This window comes from Pleurodeles waltl, chromosome 4_2 (assembly GCF_031143425.1).
Source record: "Pleurodeles waltl isolate 20211129_DDA chromosome 4_2, aPleWal1.hap1.20221129, whole genome shotgun sequence".
NCBI lineage: Eukaryota > Metazoa > Chordata > Amphibia > Caudata > Salamandridae > Pleurodeles > Pleurodeles waltl.
The window spans coordinates 313,232,678-313,251,400 of record NC_090443.1 but is presented as its reverse complement, the minus strand read 5'-3'; the positions used below and the strand labels follow the sequence as shown (position 1 = coordinate 313,251,400).

General features: G+C 43.6%; 1 long non-coding RNA gene across 1 annotated transcript; it reads right to left on the bottom strand.

Annotated features, from left to right (window-relative positions):
- Window positions 1–2,243: 2,243 nt before the first annotated feature.
- LOC138294132 (uncharacterized) lies at window positions 2,244–17,914 on the bottom strand. The gene is made up of 3 exons (XR_011203212.1): window positions 17,895–17,914; window positions 8,214–8,348; window positions 2,244–2,325 (listed from the first exon to the last, which is right to left on the bottom strand). It is a non-coding gene; the product is annotated as an uncharacterized lncRNA (long non-coding RNA).
- Between the last annotated feature and the right edge of the window lie 809 nt (window positions 17,915–18,723).

Sequence of the window (18,723 nt, the reverse complement as noted above, 5' to 3'; positions counted from 1 at the left end):
GCACTCACTATTGCTGCTGCTTAGCAACAAAACGCCTCGCATTTAAAAGCGCTCCGCTCCCGCGTGACGGCTCCCCTGGGGCGTAGGCGTGGCTCACCTTCCTCATTCTTCCCGGGCAGGAAGCCGGGCCGCAAGCTCTCCAGGCAGGAAATCAGGCGTTCAGGCTCCGCCGAGCCAGGAACATCGATCGCCTTCTTCACTGAGGCGAAACAGCGCCTCTGACGCCGTTTCATCCGATGCCACACCACACCCTCAACGGTAAATCAGCACCGAGGGGGGGAACCCTCTCCTCGTTACTTATATATATTTTTTTTTGTGTCAAACGCGCAGAATAAGAAAAATCCCGCCCGTCGACAATGTAGTGTCGCCCTTAGAGCGCACCAATAACGAGACAGACACCGTGCTTAGATGCTGGCACACGAGGAACTGCGTCATCGCAGTTCCGACTTTATTTATACCCGTGCTCTGCGCCCCTCCCGGACACGCAGAGCACGCTACACATTAGAGGAGAGCCCGAATGGCTCTCCGAACGCTCTCTACATTACCCATTTTCAGGTAACTGAATCCCACATGATACCAAACAACACTTTATTATACGTCAAACTATTGGGGATGGAGGCGCCGCAAAAGCAATTGAAAGCTCAAGCTTCCTGCTGTCCAGCAGTAAAAGAGTGCGATATAAAAGGTTTAAAAAGCATTGACAAGGCCATTTCTTTTTGTGTTTACATCTAAATTTTTGGGTCTAGATTAAGTATTTATTATTTTTAATATCCATATTTTACATGGAATTGATTGTCTGATCACCCTGTGTTTCCAGTTGTAGAAAGAACATGGTAAAATAGGTGATTTTTAAATATCCACCCTGACCCTGGTCCTTTCTACACATCGAGGAACAGGGTGTTGGACACTGAATTCAATATAGAATATTGTTGGTGCAAGACCAAAAAATTCTAGGCCCATTTAAGTCTGGAGAGAGATAAGCAGGGGTAAGCAGAATGAAGACAGGTGAAAGAGCTAGAGATGGATGAGGTGGAGAAAGACATACATAAAGAAAAGTAAAAAGCTAAAGGTAGAGGTAAGAACAGAGAGGGAGAGCGGTTTAGAGGGAAAGACAGAGTTTTATCTTCTGACCGTTATGATCATGGTACCAGGGGACCTTGGGCAACTGCCCACTTTGCCTTTGCTTTAAACATCGCTTGGTGGCCTGTGTCTGTAAAGGAATGTGCACCCATGCTGACTCACCACGCAAAGAGGATTTCCAACACCGCCCTTACCTATAGACTTGAGGGCGAAATCTGGCTTCAGCACAGCGTCCTGGCAGCTGCAGACACCGGGGGGCTGCTTCATCAACTGAGCTTCTCTCTGCAGCAAGAAAAGTGAGAAAACATCAGGGACTTGGCTCAAGCACAGGGTGTGAAACCAAGGTCAGGTGCTTCGTTTTGTGTAGTGATGGCACAAATACAGAAGGCCTAACCCAGACCTATATTGGGGTCACACTTACTGGGGAAGAGTTCATTGGCAAGATTGTAGGCGCAAGCCGAGGGGCTATTTAAACGGCCTATTTTGTAGAACCGCAGCTCCCACACCAATTTTCATAAGATAGATCAAAAATGTGAGCTCAATCTAGAGAAAAAAAACGCAGTTGCTCCTTCAAGACAACGCAAGTTTATCCCTCTAACCAGTACAAGAATACAGCACAGCCCTCTCTCGAAGAAAACTTTCAAAGGCAGTAAAATAGCTTCATATGCATCTAGTTATAGGTCACAAGCAATCTTCAGATTTCATTGCAGCTCTCAGAGGAAAGAAAGGGACAGCTCTGTTTACACGACAAAAAAATACAGCTCAAAGTTATAGCTGCAACTTTACAAAGAGACCGAATAGTTACAGCTCTATAACGGACAAAAACGCAGCCTACAGCTCTCTGGGTGAAGTTGCACAAGTCAACCAATATTTGCAGCTCTTATAAGGAAACGTCACAGGCTTTAGCGCTGAATGTAGCATTAAAAGCGCATAAAGAGATTACAGCTCCATCCAGAAGCCAAAACCAAAGTTCAGGATTCTGACTGCATTTAACGGGCCCTGCTCCATTGGGGGAGACTGCACCACAGCTCTGTAGCACCTTGTGTTCTCACCAGCCTTTGTGCCACACGTAGATCTTCCAGCTGTGCTTCCAGAGCCGCCTGCTTTGCATGGTAGGCCTTGAATCCAGCCTTCTCTGCCCACTGCTCAGCCTGCTGTGCCCTCAGAAACGCGCCCTGTGCCCGGAGGTCGGTGATCAGTAGCCGGTAGGTCTGGATGGCCTTCTGCAGGGCACTGTACTGCGGCCTGTGCAATACACAAAGTTGGTCATCACACTACGTGCTGTTCTTGGGACTCCAGACAGCTGCACTTAAAGTATCTAAGTACCTTGTATCTCTTTGTTTTGTATTGTATTCTATTGTGACTTCTATGTGTAGGATGACATTCTGTTGTAGTGTGGATGTGGTTATCTGAGAATGCTTGTGTGATATGTGGAGCGCTGTGTGAGAGAGTCTTCTAGGAGGGGATGAAAAACTTGTGTGGCATTCAGAGGCTGGCAGAAGGGCCTACCTTCACCTGGTGGGACTGCTGTTAGTGTTACTTGAAACAATAAAGATACTCATTTTTGTGTGTGACACACTATTATTGTGATGTATATATATATATATATATTTAGATATATATCACAATAATAGTGTGTTACACAGAAAAATGAGTATCTATATATATACATTTATATATATAGTAGCTTTTGGGTACAAAATAATGCACCATACTTCTGCCATTGTTGTTTTGAAAATCATAAATCAAGAACTATACACAGGAAGTAAGAATCGGTCTAATTTGTTCCAGCGCTGCAAACAATGTGTCCAAAAATGGAAATTTGACTTAATTCTAGGTAACCGTCTTGCACCCATGGCTCGTCTCGTCATTAAGGGCAGTGAGGCAACGCATGAAAAGTGTTGGTCATTCTGAGCAAAGGTTGGCCTGACAGATTCTTCATGGCCTGGTCAGAGGGCCACACTCTATACATGTGCTACATGCGCAAGAGCCTAACTGCCTCAGACAAAATTTGAGAGGCTAAATATTTCACTATCAGGTGGGTGTGACCTCCTCAGCCTGGCAAAGTCTTCTGTGAGCCTCCCCCTCATAACGAGGGGAAGCACCACTGACAGACTTGTACTATGGTGCTTCATTTTAAGCGCTGAAATTCCCAGGGCAGTGTGTCCGACAGTGACGCTCGTCACAGAGTGTGGTGGTGTCAAGCAACTGTCACTGACCCCATCCCACTCAGTGACGAGAGAAGGAAGGTCCTCCTCTCATTATTTGACCTTGACAAGCTCACCCAATTAGAGAAGGTGGTGGGATCTTTCTTTCACCAGGAAACAGAGGCTTCTGTCCTGCCACCAAGGTCATCGCCAATGAGTAGTAAGTTGTCTTTTGTAAATGGTGGTTTTGTGTGTGTGTGTGTGTATTATAAGCATAAATGTTTGTGTATTTGTCCATGTATGCTGTGAAAGGGTGTTTGCATGTTAATGTGCTGGGTGTTAATAAGTATGTACGCGTGTAAAAGAGTGTGTAAATGTGTGTGCCCATCCCACCCCTGCTGCACTTTATGGGCCACTGCCATCTTGACTCTTGATAAGCTGCAAACATTAACTGTTTCAAGTTATAAATGTAAAAACGTTAGTGGGGGCGGCCTGATCATTGGTAAGCGTTTAGTATTATTATTATTATTTTTAACTGAATCACAGACCATAGTTTCTGACTTACAGACTTTGCATAACCTAAGTGCAGGAAAATAGAGAAATAAAGCAAGCTGGCTCGCCTCAGCTGCACCAAAACAGAGACAGTCTGCTCTGAGATAAAGAAAACAAGCAACTTCAGGGCACTGCAACAACGGGGGTAGTATTGACAATGGGGGAGGGTCCAAAAAAGGACCCCAATCACATCAATTAGTCTTCATCCATGTTCCATTGAAAGGGCAAACACAAGAGGAGCAAGTAAAGTGAAGACGCGTTGACCAATGAGAAGCAAGGAAATAAGAGTGATGACAAAGCAACCAATGGTAAGTAATGAGCAGGCTCTAAGCGCTTTTTTAACTTAACATAAGATTTCTCCAGTCACCGTGCAAGCTCCGTCTCAGGCAAAACCTAAAAAAGGAACAGTGCCCCGTGTTCAAAGATGATGCGCGCAGGGAGAAAATAAATGACCTGATCTTAAACTGGCAGTTCAGTGCATTGTTGAGCTGTGGAGCTGCTGATACCCTTCAAGGAGCAGTGTACACTTTCATCTTTTAAGACTGATGTCAATCTGACCTCATTCTACTAGATTCCCTTTGCATATTTTTATTCGAATTGCATTATTATTTTTTAAGACAATGCTTTACTTTTTTGTTGCCATATGTAACAAAATCGAGGAACAGAAGATTATTTTTTTGTAAACGTGAGCCACGTGCGCTAGAAATGTTCCATATCTAGGATGCAGTGATGATTAACTTGATGAAGAACTCAGAGCGTAAGCATGTGAATGTCTTTTATCATAAAGGAGCCTCTCGTTCCCACTTTGAAAGTTGTCTCTGTTATTCGAAGACATTTATGGTTACTGAGCAGGTACTCTCGATTCCATAACATTCAGTTTAGGTAAATACACTTTATTGATTATTTTGCTCTCTCTGAGCGCGTTGGATGGGCAACGATGCCCACAGAATTATATCAATAGATTTGAAAGTAAATAGAAAAAAAACACTGATGCGGTCAACGCTGGCTGAGTCATATGGCATTTAAAAAAAAATAACTTTCAACCATGCTACACAGCAGCAGCTCTGCTGTACAATATGGCTAGGAAACAATTGGCAAAGCCAATAGATCTGGCATACACGAGACCTACTAGCTTTGCTGCTACTTGTTAAGCTTTCCTGACATGAAACTTCAAACCTGTTCAGGATTTTTTTTCCACTTGACTCAACTTGTACACTTTAGGAACCCAGGCCTAAACAATGTCTTATCAACTATAAAAAGCACTGAAAGATCTAAAGGATGAGTGAAATTATTACACAAACCTAACAGACAACACTCTGAGGTCAGTATCTTTTCAAGAAGTCCCAAAAACACGTCAAACAAGGTAAATAATATCAAAGAAATCCTCAAACCATTATAGAGCCCATGCTTCACAAATCTGCACGGTATCATTGCTGGTCTACCTTTCACATGGCTTCCAGCAACAATTGCCCTGCTCAGAATAAAATATGAAAAGTGTTGTAAAGAGTAAATTTTCACAAAGTATGCAGAACTTTGCATGATAAAAATGTTTACAAAGTAAAGGTAAGGGAGGAAAATCTTGATGAAATGAATTGTTAGAAATCTTAATACTACCCGTTACCATCATATACAAAATCAATCAAGGTGTCATTGGAAAATGAATGGAAGTGGTGCGAAGTTCTTGTTGATATTGGGTCAAAAATCACATATGACAGTCTCAGTAACAAGGTACCACTTGAAGTCAGCAGAATAATTGGTGGTGTGAAAACAGGGTGATAAAATCAATCAGTGCACTGGAACGGTTTTCGCCTGTGGTGTTTGAAAAGAAAAAAAATTGAATGGTCAGGCTGTGCATAAGCTTTCGCCAGTTCAGTTGCAATGCGGTAGCTTACTGGCAACCTTTACCTCTAATAAATAAGAAGTGATGACACTCGACCAAGCAAAGGTCTTCACAAACTTGGACATCAGCTGGCTTAAAACCAAAGTGAATTAGTTGAAGATTTAAAAAAATAAACAAAATTCATCACCCCTGAAGGAGTATTCCAGTTTTATAGGCTGTCATTGAGTTTTGCTCAGCATCTGCTGCTTTCTAAAATGCATGAACTAAATGTTCGAAGGAATGCATAGTGTAAGGATATTCCAGGACGGTGTTCTGATTTATTGTAATATAGTTGATGAATATGTATCAATCTTGAAGCAAATCGTACAAAGAATCCAAGGAAGTGGGGTTAGCTTTGTAAACTAGCAAATGAACATTTATCAAAAACACCACAGAATACCTTGGGCAGCTGACTGATGAAAACTATGTTTATCTAAAATCTTGATTGATTTTGGCAATTTCAAAATTGCTCACTCCATGCAAGAAGGATGAATGATCTCTTTTGGACATGTTTTGAGTTCTACTTAAAGTTTATAAAACAATAAGCAAAGTGGAACATATGTGAAAGGTTAGTAAAGAAGTGTGTGGAACCTGAATGGAATGGTGAGTGTGATACTAGCATTGTAGGTAAAAAAGAGTTGAGGCTAGCACCAGCCTTACAATGTTTTAATGAAAATTTAGAATACATGGTAGACAGAGAGGACTGGGAGCAGTGCTAAAGTAATGCGTCTGCTTGAGGCAAAAACACCATTCCATTTGCTTCATACAAACTAACAGGGGCAGAAAGCAATCATTCAGTAATTGAACATGAACTGCTAGCTTGTTTTGGGGCTGTCAATAAATGTAAACGTTTTCTATGGGGAAAATAATTTATAATACAAGCTGCCCATAAGCAACTGTTAAGCATCTTAGAGGGTGGTGGTTCAGCAACAATGTCACCTAGAACTGCTAAACTAGCGTGCAAATTGCAACAGTATCATTTCAGTATTGAACACATTTCTGACAGAATTAATGTTTCAGCAGACCCTCTGACACATGCTTCTTGTGTTGATGAGCAAGACAACAATGATTAGAAAGAGGAAGGTGTAATGATGGCATGTTTGTTTGGGTGTGAATACTCTTATATTGTCAATTGAACAAAGAGTGGTTGATTGCTGTTGGGAGTAACACTATACAAAACAATAAAACAGAGTATACAATGTGAAGGTATTGCCTTGTGAAAGAGTTCTCGAAGAGAGTATTCACCCAGACAGGAAAGAACTTGCAATGGTAGATGAAGTCATCCAGCGTGGTGACTCCCTTGTTGTACCAACATTATTGAGGGGATGGATTGGCAACTCTGATCCATGAGGGTCATGTGGGTATTACCGGGACAAAAACAATTCTGAGTAATGTACTGGTTGCCTTCAATCAACCGCAATGAAGACATTTATATAAGCAGATGTTATTCTTGTAGCCATGCGGACAAACCCTTTCAGCACATAGATGCCCAATGAAAACTAGTGAATTACCCCTCACAACACCACAGCCGGATCCACCATAACAAAACAACATTCTTCTGTGTCTCTGGTGTGGAAAAAAACAGGAAAGCAAGATTCTGGCAGAGGTTCTAGGTAACGTCATTCTGGTTTAATGGAGTGTTCTTGTCATGTTGTTATTATTTTGTATGGTATTTTGGGCAGTATTGATGTCCAATACCATATTTTTGTCAATATCTGCTTCTGTGGTCTGGTTAGATACAATACAGCTTGTGAAGTGTGAGAGTCAGAGATTAGGTGGAGTCTCTTGTCTTGCTAGGAAGGTCAGGTGTGCATTGTGTATTGGTAATATGTGTAGTAGCTCTGTGATTAACTGATAAACAGCAACACACTGCATCTGCGGTGTTCTTGGCTGGTTAGCAGGGAAGTTATTTTTGTGTATTCATACACTTGTGCCTACTTGGGAGGAGAGCTGTGTATCGTGCAATTATTGTGCACTCACAATGTTGTAGGAATAGTGTGTTGCACACAGTGGTGTTCTACATATTGTCAGCTTTTTGGTGTTGCACAATTGAGAGTTGTGCTCCTGGTGCATTGTGTGAATGGTGGTGATTACATGGTGATGATTTTATTGAGGGAAACATGTTGGTGTGTTTGTGTAGGTGGGAGAGGTGTTGTATTTCAGTTCAAGGGAATTAGGCACACATGCTTGAGAGTGTTCTGGTAGAAGGAAAACAACTAGCATGGCAGACACGCTGGTGATGCAACATTTGTTTACAATTTTACATGAAAACTAACTTGAACTAAAACATAAGCCATGCTGTTGAATAGAGGAATGAAGGTGCTTGGTTACAAATCACATCTCCTTTGGTCTACCCCATACCCAGAGACCACCATTTTACAACACACACACACACACACACACCACAAGATAATAATGAAGCAGCCCTCTAAATACCAGACCTCTCCTTCAAGGGGACATTGTTACAACACCCAAGCTAATTGCAATACCAAATACAGTCAGTACTGAGGGGCAAATGCACAGCTCATAGGAGACTGAGCGGTGCTCCCACTTACTGCAATAGACGCAGACGGTCCTTCAGCACCTTGCGCTGCATGTTCACTGACTTCTTGAAGGCTTCCTGTAGGAAACGGGTCCTGGGGCCACTCCCAGCACATTGCGGAGCATGTGTTTGTCCCGCAGGATCCCGGCTGCAAGAGAATGGTGGAACATTACTAGATGCCATAGCCTTGCTTCCATCACTCAGATAAGAGCGCTACCATACACCTAAACTTCACCCCTTCAGTGTTACATCATTTCCTATTTTGCTTTGTAGGGATGTGTACAAACTGCCATAACCAAAACCTCAGCACACAGCTGAGCAAGCTGCCATCTTGATATATCGAGCACTGCTCCACCATATCACAAAGTCCGAGAACCAGTGTTCAAATTCAGCGTTTCGGGCTTCAAATCCACAACGCACTGTCATGAGAACGTCCAATGTTTTTAGGTCGAGCGTAAGTGTACGACATCTTGTATACTTTTAAATATACTTCTTCTGTGGACTTCCAGCTATTTCATTTCTTAGTTTCAGTGTCATTTAAAAATCCTTGCTTGCTAGTGGTCAGTCATGCCTCTTTGTCTCGCCTTCTTCTGTGTGAGAGCAGGGACCAACTACTGTATAACTGAGATTTGTCTTGTTTATCTAGTCTGTAGGGGACTTTTTATTTTTACTTTCTTTCCTGCTCCTGTCCAGGGAAGCTTCCCTTCTCATTTGCAGAGAATTCATGCTCAGGTTAGACGTAAGCAAGGTTATAAATCAGGCTGTTATCTTGGTCACATTAGGTCTTTGTGGGCTCACTGCACCCTCTCTCAACTGCCTGGCTACCCGCCCTTCCTTGGCTTGGATTTTCTTTGTCAAGTGTGCCTGCCTGTGGGTGTACGGAGAGCAAGGGCAGAGGATCGTTTGTAATAGTTTATAGCCTAGGTACCCAGCTCTACCAGGGCTCCGCAATCCTTAGAAACAGTGCCCACTTCTGCTCCATACTGGGATCCCACTCGCAGCTCTATCAGTGCACCTCAGTTCACACACTCCAAGCGCTCAGCCGTGCCAGTGCCAGGAACCCCACACGCACTGTCTGCCAGAGCGCTCCAGTTCTTCCTGTCAGTACACTCTGTTACTCCAGAACTGGGACCTCGGGCGCAGCTCCATCAGTGCGCCTCAGTTCATGAAATCCAAGCCCTCAGCTGTGCCAGTTCCAGGAACCCCACAGGTCCTGTCTGCCAGAGCATCTCAGTTCTTCCAATCAGTACACTCTGCTGCTCCAGTACTGGGACCTCGGGCACAGCTCCATCAGTGCTCCTCAATCCGCAAAGTATAAGTCCTCAGCCGTGCCAGTGCCAGGAACCCCACATGTGCTGTCTGCCAGAGCACCTAACTTCTTCCAGTCAGTACGCTCTGCTGATACAGTATTGGGATCTCAGGCACAGCTCAATCATTGTGCCTCAGTTCACAAAATCCAATCCCTCAGCTATGCCAGTAAGCTCACACCCGCTGTCTGCCAGAGCACCTCGGTTCTTACAATAAGTACATTCTGCTGTTCCAGTACTGGGACCTCGGGAGCAGCTCCATCAGTGCACCTCAGTTCTACCCTGGCAAGGTCACTTCATTTCCTATATTGGGACCCTAATCACATACAATTCCATTACAGCAGCTCAATTCTAATAGTCAGTCCCACTGTCAAGTCAATACTGGACCCAAAAGAGCAAAACACAGCTAAGCCATTTCACCTCAAGTCTAACATCCAACACCACTGTTGATGGGAACCACCAAAGCTCTGCCAGAATCCATCACTTCCAACATTCAATGCACATTTCTTCTCAGGACTCCTCGCTTCTGTGCTTCAGAGGCAATGCCACTCTCATGCTAGGCCCCACTCGCAGCTCCACTAGGGCACCTCCAGGCAAACACTCGGCAACACTGGCACACCAGTACTAGGTTTCACACATAGGTCCATTACCATACCATACTTCTCTTGCTACCTCCTCTTCAAACTTGCAAAAACGTGGTTATTTCTTTCCTTGTTTCGTTCATCTCTTTTTTCTTCATCGGACATTTACTTTTTTTTTTCTCTTCCCTTCATTCTTTCTTTGTCTTTTTTATGTGTTCTTTCCTTTGATTCGGTATGTGTCCTTTCACTTTTTTTTTAGATCCTTCTTTCTCTGGTGTTTTTCTTATCTTTATCTGTCAATTCACGTTTTAATATAAATCCCTTTTTTCCTGTCTGTATGTGGAAGCCACAAGTTACTTGTCGGGACCCGAGGTGTCAAAATAATTTTCTCATTCTGTGTCTGTGGGAAATGTGTCAGTACACTGGGGTGGCATGGTGAGCAAAAGAACGATGGATTAAACCCAGATCTATGACTGGGGGAGAGTGTTTGACAATGTTCAGCATTCCTTCCATCACTTGTTGTTTTTGCTCAGTACATACATGCCCTGGTTCTTTCACTGATTGTTTCTCTCACCATCTCTATTTTTTTGCTCTAATGTTAATTTTTCTCTTTCTTTTCACACTTCTTTCATTACTTTTCATCTTTATCTTTTGTTTGCTAGCTTCCTTTCCGGTTTTCATTTGTCTCATACGTTTGCTCTGTTTCTTCTCTTAGTTGTGTTTTCATTTTCTCATTCTTTCTTTCCCTTCTTTCTGTTATTTCTTTTAGACCCCTTCTATTCCTTCCTTTTTTTCTGCTGCTTTCTTTTAGCTTTTTCTGCTCTATCCCCTTTCTCTCCTGAGGCCTAGTTATCAATGGAGCAACAGCTACAGTGGCACCGAGGCCCAGAGACCTGCGGACCTCACTCAACTCTAATTACTGCTATATTTTCCTACCTCAATTCCAGTCAACCATATTCCTTTCTTGCTCCAGGGCTCGTGACACCGTTAATACGCCACGTTTCCTCTCCATCTGTACTCCCGACTCCCTCTTTCCTTTCACCCTCCAATCCGTCCCAAATTATATTTGTTATGGTGTTTTGAGCATTGCACTCTAATGCCAAAGGTTTATTTCTGCTAAAGGTTTATATGGTAATTGTATATGTTTTAAGATAGAGGAAGAAGGTAAATGGAACTAATTTAGTTAAGTGCTGGGCCACTGTAATTATATGGCAGGAAAAGCTGAAATTATGTGGCAAGAAAAGTCATGTTATCAATTTACAATGCCAATAGCTCTAACTCAAGAAAACGTGAGACCTATTGCATTACAAATGCCTGTTTTTTTTTGTTTTTTTTTACTAAGGGTATTGTCAAGGCTGCATTTAGTTTAACAGAGAATCCTTACCAGAGCCAAACGTTGCACGCGCACTGCTAAACGACTGCCTGTCTCACTCGATATATTTTGTACAAAGGAGCTATGACTCGCAAATCAGCATTAAGCCAATCATCCTTCTGTTACAGCATTGCTTTTGCCAAACCAGTACTGCATCCTTTGGACCCACAGTAGCGATTTATTCACCCGGGGCACATCCCTTACCAGCCAGAGAGACGGCACAAGAGCACACCTGATGGGGTAATAAAGGGTGCAGATAAATGAGCAGCGGGGTGTTTATAGGTGCATACTTACACACGCTAGTTATAAGGAACAAAGTTAATTTGCAGCCGTCAGTGACCTGCAAAAAACGACAAGGGGCTCCTTTGGGACAGATTCATAAACCATTTTTGTTTTAAAGCCCATGCAAAGCTGTCGTCGTCTCCTAGGATGTTTTTTTTTCTCCCCCCTCACGCCCACCCCTTACAGCACACAGCTTTATCTACAATCGGCTTGTGAAACTTGCCCCTAGCACCAGTCAAATAACGGGGCCCTGGAAGGAGCATGGGCAGTGTCCCAGACGAGTTTAAGTGCTGGTGGGCAACCGGTTTTGGAATAAAATCATGGTTTGTTCAAGGCAACAAGATGTCCTGGTAGGTGACAGCATGTGTGTGGAAGAAGGCACAATTTTCTGAATTTGGTAGCCAACAAGGCAGCCATATTAGAAGTGAATACCTGCTGGAGGAAAGTCAAGGGCTTGAGAAATGGAATCCTTTATGAGCACTCCTTGCAACATGGTGCTGACATTTTACATCGACAAAGGGAATCATTAAACTCCATTTTTTTGTGAGAAAGAAATCCTTCCAGTCATCAACACTCTCCCTAAGGGCAAAATCCAAGACTAGCAGGATCATCCCAAAGTGAGCACAGCTTTGTGCCGGGACACTCTTCTTTTGGGGCCCAGCTTTTGCAACAAAATGTTTTTTCAAAAAAAATAATAAAGTAGAAAGCCTAACTTGTTCCTTCTTAGAGACGCTCTCCAGAAGCTGCCACAAGGTGGCACCAAATACTGCGTTTTTACTTTCCGTGCAGTACTTCCTAATTGTAGCTGCTTCCTGGATCGGAAATCTAGCAGGAGCCACAGAGTTTCTTCCCCGGTCCCACCAAAGGTTCTAACATGCCTGCGGACAGCATTCTTGAGACATTTAACAGAGTTAATATGCACTCAGGTCGATTCAAAGGGGTTGTTTCAGTCACCTCTGCAGAAGCCTCCATAGTCCCGATTTCTAAAGGGGGAGAAGGATCCATGGGACCAAGCGAGTTAATGTCGAAAGACGCTTTTAAAATTGGAATACAAAATATATGTCAAAATTCCAGCAAACAGACTTGTGCCCATTTTATCCACAATAATTTAGTTTGCGCAGACTGGCTTCATAATGACACCATTAACTTCCTCATTGCCACTATCACACTGGATGGAGAAAAGGCATTTGAAAAAGAGTTAAGGAGCTTTTTAGCGGACTCAGTAAAGCAAACCCAAGCCAAACTACTGCACGGTCATTCATGTCACTTTATTAGAGGCCCGCGGTGCCTCAGATTACCTCACAAAGCAGGGAACCAGCCAGGGATTTCCACTGTCTCCCCTGCTTTTGGTAGTCGCTCTAGAACCTCTCATGAGAGCACTTCTGACTAAAGAGCTGGTTACCAGCATAACAGAACACACTTCCTGCAAACTGGGTGCTTATGCGAGCAACATTATGCAATTAATTGCCACTGTGAATTTATTTTCAGATAAGTAAAAAAAATAACATTTAAAATGCAAGAACTAAGTGCTAGCATCTTCGTGGGACAGAGATACAACCATAAACACGTGTAGTTTCTCAGAGAAAGCATTACCATTTACATAACAATGGTCCCATTACCACAGATATGGGCCGCAGTCAGGGATTCTATTTCTGTGCTTATACAGTACGTGTTTGATGCACCTGTTAATGAGACAGAGGAAGTTGACAAAAGTGATACAATGTAGCAACCATGCTACAGTATGTCTGGCCTTCTATTTTAATGGTTTGGGCTGTAACAGCATGCTTGGACAACTCAGTGAACTGAAGTTACAGCTGCTGACCTTCCCACGCCAACAATAGTCAAAGGAACCTAAACCCAGAAGCAAACACCCATGCAACAAGGGTCGCACACAGTGAAGCCAATGATATCGCTGAAGTGTCAGTCTGAAAGCTGATCTTCAAGGCATTGGTAAACCCGACCGTCCACTCAGGACACAGTTCAAAGATGTTGAACAAAAACATACAGGACCCCATTTAGTTTTTAGGTTTTAGAAGCGGCAGATGAAACAGTGGATGATCACCAAGTATGAAGTTCCCCTGGGGTACCTGTCCTTAGGGGCCCGTACTAAAAATCAGCTCTTAAAGTTGTCCATTGATAAAAGATCCCACAGGACCAAGTGCATTCACTGAACCTCAAAGATTAACCAGTTTTTGTAGGGACTAGATTTTAGAGTTAGAGATTAACCACAACTACAAATAGTTAATCCAGAAAATCAAGAGTTAAAGAGGTGGTTCAATCCTTACAAAATCAAAACGATCTCCCCTTCAATAAAGTGACACTACTCTCAGGCTGTGAAATAAGACAATGCTCCTGGTCCTTCTGGCACTGAGAAGGACCTATGCAGGCATCGCAAGGGTTCAGGACTGATCAGGGACAGTGCAGCATCACCATTTCGATAGCAATAAGCCAAACTGCGGTTCCACGACCTAGGTGGCCTGGATTTTCCCAGCCAGCTGGGCTTTGCAGATCATGTGGTTCCCTCTAGGAAGACTCTTCAGTTATCTGAGTCTTGTGCAAGTCTTCCTGCAATCAAGCCACTCGTCCTAGCAGGTGCTATCCAGCTCCTCATGCAGTCATGAATGCACTACTTCTCTCTAGGTCACAGCAGCAAGCTTCATGCACGAGCAAGTAGGTGGTAGCTCCTGGAAACACATTTATTCTGAACTGGTGTACTCATCACTGGAGCCCAAAAAATGTATGAAGAACTGGCTCCATGCACTCCTCGAGAGGGCTGTCCTCAGGGGGCACACTGACAGTCCACCACCTTTTTGTGGAGCACTTTAAAGTGCACCACATTTTTGTTGCACCCTTTCAGTGTGACTCCAAAGGGCATGTTTGCCTCTGCAACTGAGTCAGTAATATGAATCGGGTGCAGAGGCAAAGTGATTCCCTCATTTGCATGAGGCCATGCTTCCAGAAAAAAAAAAAGGCTATCAGTTTTGCATGGGGGGGCTGTACAAGCGTCTGCAGCCCGTTCTGTAATATCAAAGTGCTCTGGGGGTGCACAAAGCAGGTGCACATGCCTGTGGTCATCCTGTGTTCACATGGATGACCATCATTCACTGACCACACGTAAAACACACATCACTTGATGTTCACTTTAAAACAGGTCAAGTCCTTATTAAAGAAGCCCACTCTCGATGTAAATGCGGTGACCAGTTATCGCCAATTACCCTTAGTACAAGGGATATCTAAAATCAGCAAGTCTTGCTGGCTCTCCATCTACAAACCTCAAACTTCCTAGATCCCTCCCAGTTTGTATATCAGCCAGGGGTGGGATCTGAAATCATTTTGGTCACAGTTTGCATTGACCTAAAATAAGTAAGGATGGAGTCTTTGTAGCTTGCCTCATTTTACTAGATCTTTTTACTGCGCTTGATACAGTGACCCAGGACATTCTGATCTATCGGGTGCAGGAAGGAATCTGGTATGCTCTCCTTCCTTCTGTTTTGAAGAAATGCCTATCTCCTGAGGAGTACCACAGGACACATCAGTTTCACCAATCTTGGTAAAATTTACAAGTGACCACTGTGGGTCACTTAACTCTTTCAGTCAACCTCCCCTGGAGCTTTAGCACATTCTTTGCTCCTGTCTGTCTGCTGTTCAGGACTGGATGGACAGGAACAAGCCGAAGCTCAAGATCAACAAGTCAGAGGTGTTGGTAATAGGCCAGGATAATGTGTGGCACTGCTCCATTTGCCCCAGTGAGACAGGTCCCTTCAGTCCCTAGTGATAAAAGTCTAAAAAGATGCTAAGTTGGCGATCTGCTTTCTCTGCAGAACCATGGGCACACGGTAGTCTCAGCAAGTCACCACCAGATGTGGCTGCTTATGAAGATTCTGCCTTTTATCCCTCAACATCTGCACGCTATGGTGGTCAATGTGGCCATATTGTTGAGAATTGATTAATCCAAGGCCTGTTATTTGTGAATTCCCAATTGGACCATCCAGTAGTTGGAAACATTACACAATATGGCGATTTGGTTTGTTAATGGTCATTGAAAAAATTGACTGGGTCTCAGAGATGTGCCTTGCCCTCCCTTGGCTTCCTGTGGCACAGCAAATCCATTTTAAGGTAGATTCGCTTGCACATTGTGATTTTTACAAAAGGTTTCATTAGATTCTGAGCCAGACTCTGTTATCAAGCCCCCTCTCGCTCTCTTTGTCCCAAGGATAGCTGCAGTGCTGAATTTGAGAACAGTGCTGGGGTTCCAAGGTTTTGCTCAAGAGCCTTCAGTGAGTGCAACAAAAATTGAGGGCGCTGAACAACAAGGCTGCCTAGCCTGAGTCTAGATGCCATTTTGTGCCTCTTTATTCTTTTACCAGATACCACCTGTCTCTTTACCGCACTCTTGCGTGCTTTTCTTACCTGTGCTTTGTCCCTTTGCCACTTCTTTCATACCACTTTTGTGTTTCTCTCTCGCCTCCTCTGGGTGACAATCTGATGAGGAAAAATAAATGCGGATCCTCAAAAATGAGAGCCGGTGGACCCACCAATTTCTCAAATGAATCACTCGCTGCCTACATTTTTTAAATATATGAGGTATGGGGCAGGCATTTTCCTTGCCCTAAGTGCTTGAAGAATCTTCCAGTGACTCTCCATCAAAAAGTGAGTCATGGTAGTTTCCAGGAAGCACTAAAGCTTTTCTTTTTCTGTTACTCTTTCTGCTTCTTCTGTCCTCTGATTTACTCCTAGCATTATGATTCCTTTAGGTACCACCACCAGTTACAACATAGCCAGATGTGAGTAGAGCAGTCGCCATCCTCATTCAGAGGGGGAACCTTTCGGCATAGCTAGCCATCAAAGTACAACTCAACTGATGGACAAAACGGAAAAAGATAGAGCAACTCCATTGAGCTGGCAAGATCATTGCATTCACCGGAAGGAAATACAGGTCTGTCCAGGAAACAAATGAGCAAACTTAGGGTGTCACAGTTTTTCCAGTTGATTAAATGGTAAACTTCTGTCTGACACCTATAAACATGCTTGAAGTTGTATCATGGCCTCAGAAGGTTCTACCACCTTCTTTTGTCCTTCTTGGGTCCTAGTAGCAAGTGTTTTTATATACCTAACAGTGACAAAACTTATTTTCTTCTTTTGAGTTAGTGCGCTGACTGGAGATGGAAGTTATTTACTGTTATCTGATGTCTTCCACTGTATTCTGAGTTTCTAACCACTCCATTCCCACTCTCAAAACAAGCCTTGTGTAAGCCTGGAGTGCTTGACCCCACAGCCCTGAAAGAGAGTCATGAGAATAAAGGGAGCAACTTGGTGGTCCAACTGGAGTGCAATAGTATTGTGGCCCTAAAAACCAGTGGTAAATGACTGTAGCCACACATGACAGTGTTTAGTAACTCCTGACTAACCCAGGACCCCAAAAACGTCTTCACAAGGACCAAAATGATTGTGACTCATCCCTGAATGCAGGGCCTTCTTGACACTGACAAAACCCCTTACTCTTTTACAGAGCATGATTCAGGACCATGATAAGATCAATATGGAGACTGTAATGGGGCAGAGGATGAAGGTTCCCACACATGCACACATTTTCCTACACTCTTCCAAACGTATTACCACTTAAGTACATCATCACAATTCGTAATTGAGAGTAGCGCTACTCTGGCGGGCAACAGACAGACACCAGGAGGCTACGAAAGTGCAATAAGTTAGACAGCAGCAACTGTAGTGGACGCCATATTGAGAGTAGCCAAGGTTTGTCACTGACTATCCCCACTACACACAACAATCTCCTGCGGCTTGATACTAGGTGCCACTGCGGCACCAGTGCCTACTCCTCACAGCACTCAGTCAGTGCCACACTAGGCACCAGGAGTTTCACTCCTGACGATACCTAACACAAGAGGCAGAGGGAAAGGGATCCTCAGTGCTAAATGCGATTTCCATTCACTGTCACCAATTAGTATGCGTCCACATGTTAGAATAAAAACTGCACATCACAAATTTCACCAAACAACAGCAGTCAGAGGTCCCTACCCGAATGTCCTTTTCCTGTGCTGTAATGTGTTTTAACGTCAAAATCAAGTAAAAATTTAGCTACTGCAAGAGCCCTTTATGGCTTGATCTTTGGTAGAAGGAGTAAGATTCCTTACCTTTTGTCCACTGGAGCCTCGTGCCATTGGATGAGGACCCAGATCCCTGAAAAAGAGAAACACAAGTTAATAATCTAACTCTTTAGCAAGATATGCCCTCAAAAAGGAGGCAGAAGGCCTTTAGATAAAATAATGCCGTGACTCATGTAATAAACACATGACTCAAGTGTGCAAGTTCCTCCACATTAAGGCTGCGGCCCTGCTCACCAATGGACCACCCTTCAGTTAGCAGACGAGTTGTGAGGAGATAGGGAGACAAAGAATTCTGGGTAGTGTAGGCATATTACCCTCCCTGACGCTGGCCAATTAATTCTCGTTTTTGACATCAGACAGAACGCCTGGGGAAAGAAATGGAGCTTAGTGTATGTCTGTTTTAATAACCGTTAGGACGGGATTTAAGCAGCTCTAAAGTAAAGTGTGCAAGGTTGTGAAACGTGACAGCTAGCAAAATCGTATTTTTTTTCTAAAAGCCAGCCCGCATCACTCAGTGCAGGGGAAAAAAAAAGTGAGCCGACAGTGGCAAATCATAAAGACGCGAGTTCAGCCGCCGCATCTCCTTTTACTGCTCATGGAATTTTCCAACTGGCCCAGATGCTGCCTTGGTGCATGCTCACTGCCACTCAAGCATACATGCCAACATTTCAGAAAAGAAAAGTGGGAGATTTATAGAAAAACAAATCGGCAAAATGTATTTCCCCCATTGACTTGTAATGGGGCCTGAATTGGATTAGTGCTACGTATGGGATTTGTAAATCTGCTGCTGCAGGATCGGATATCAGATATGCAAAAGCACATTTTTTTTCCTTACCTGTCAGGAACACGGAAAAAG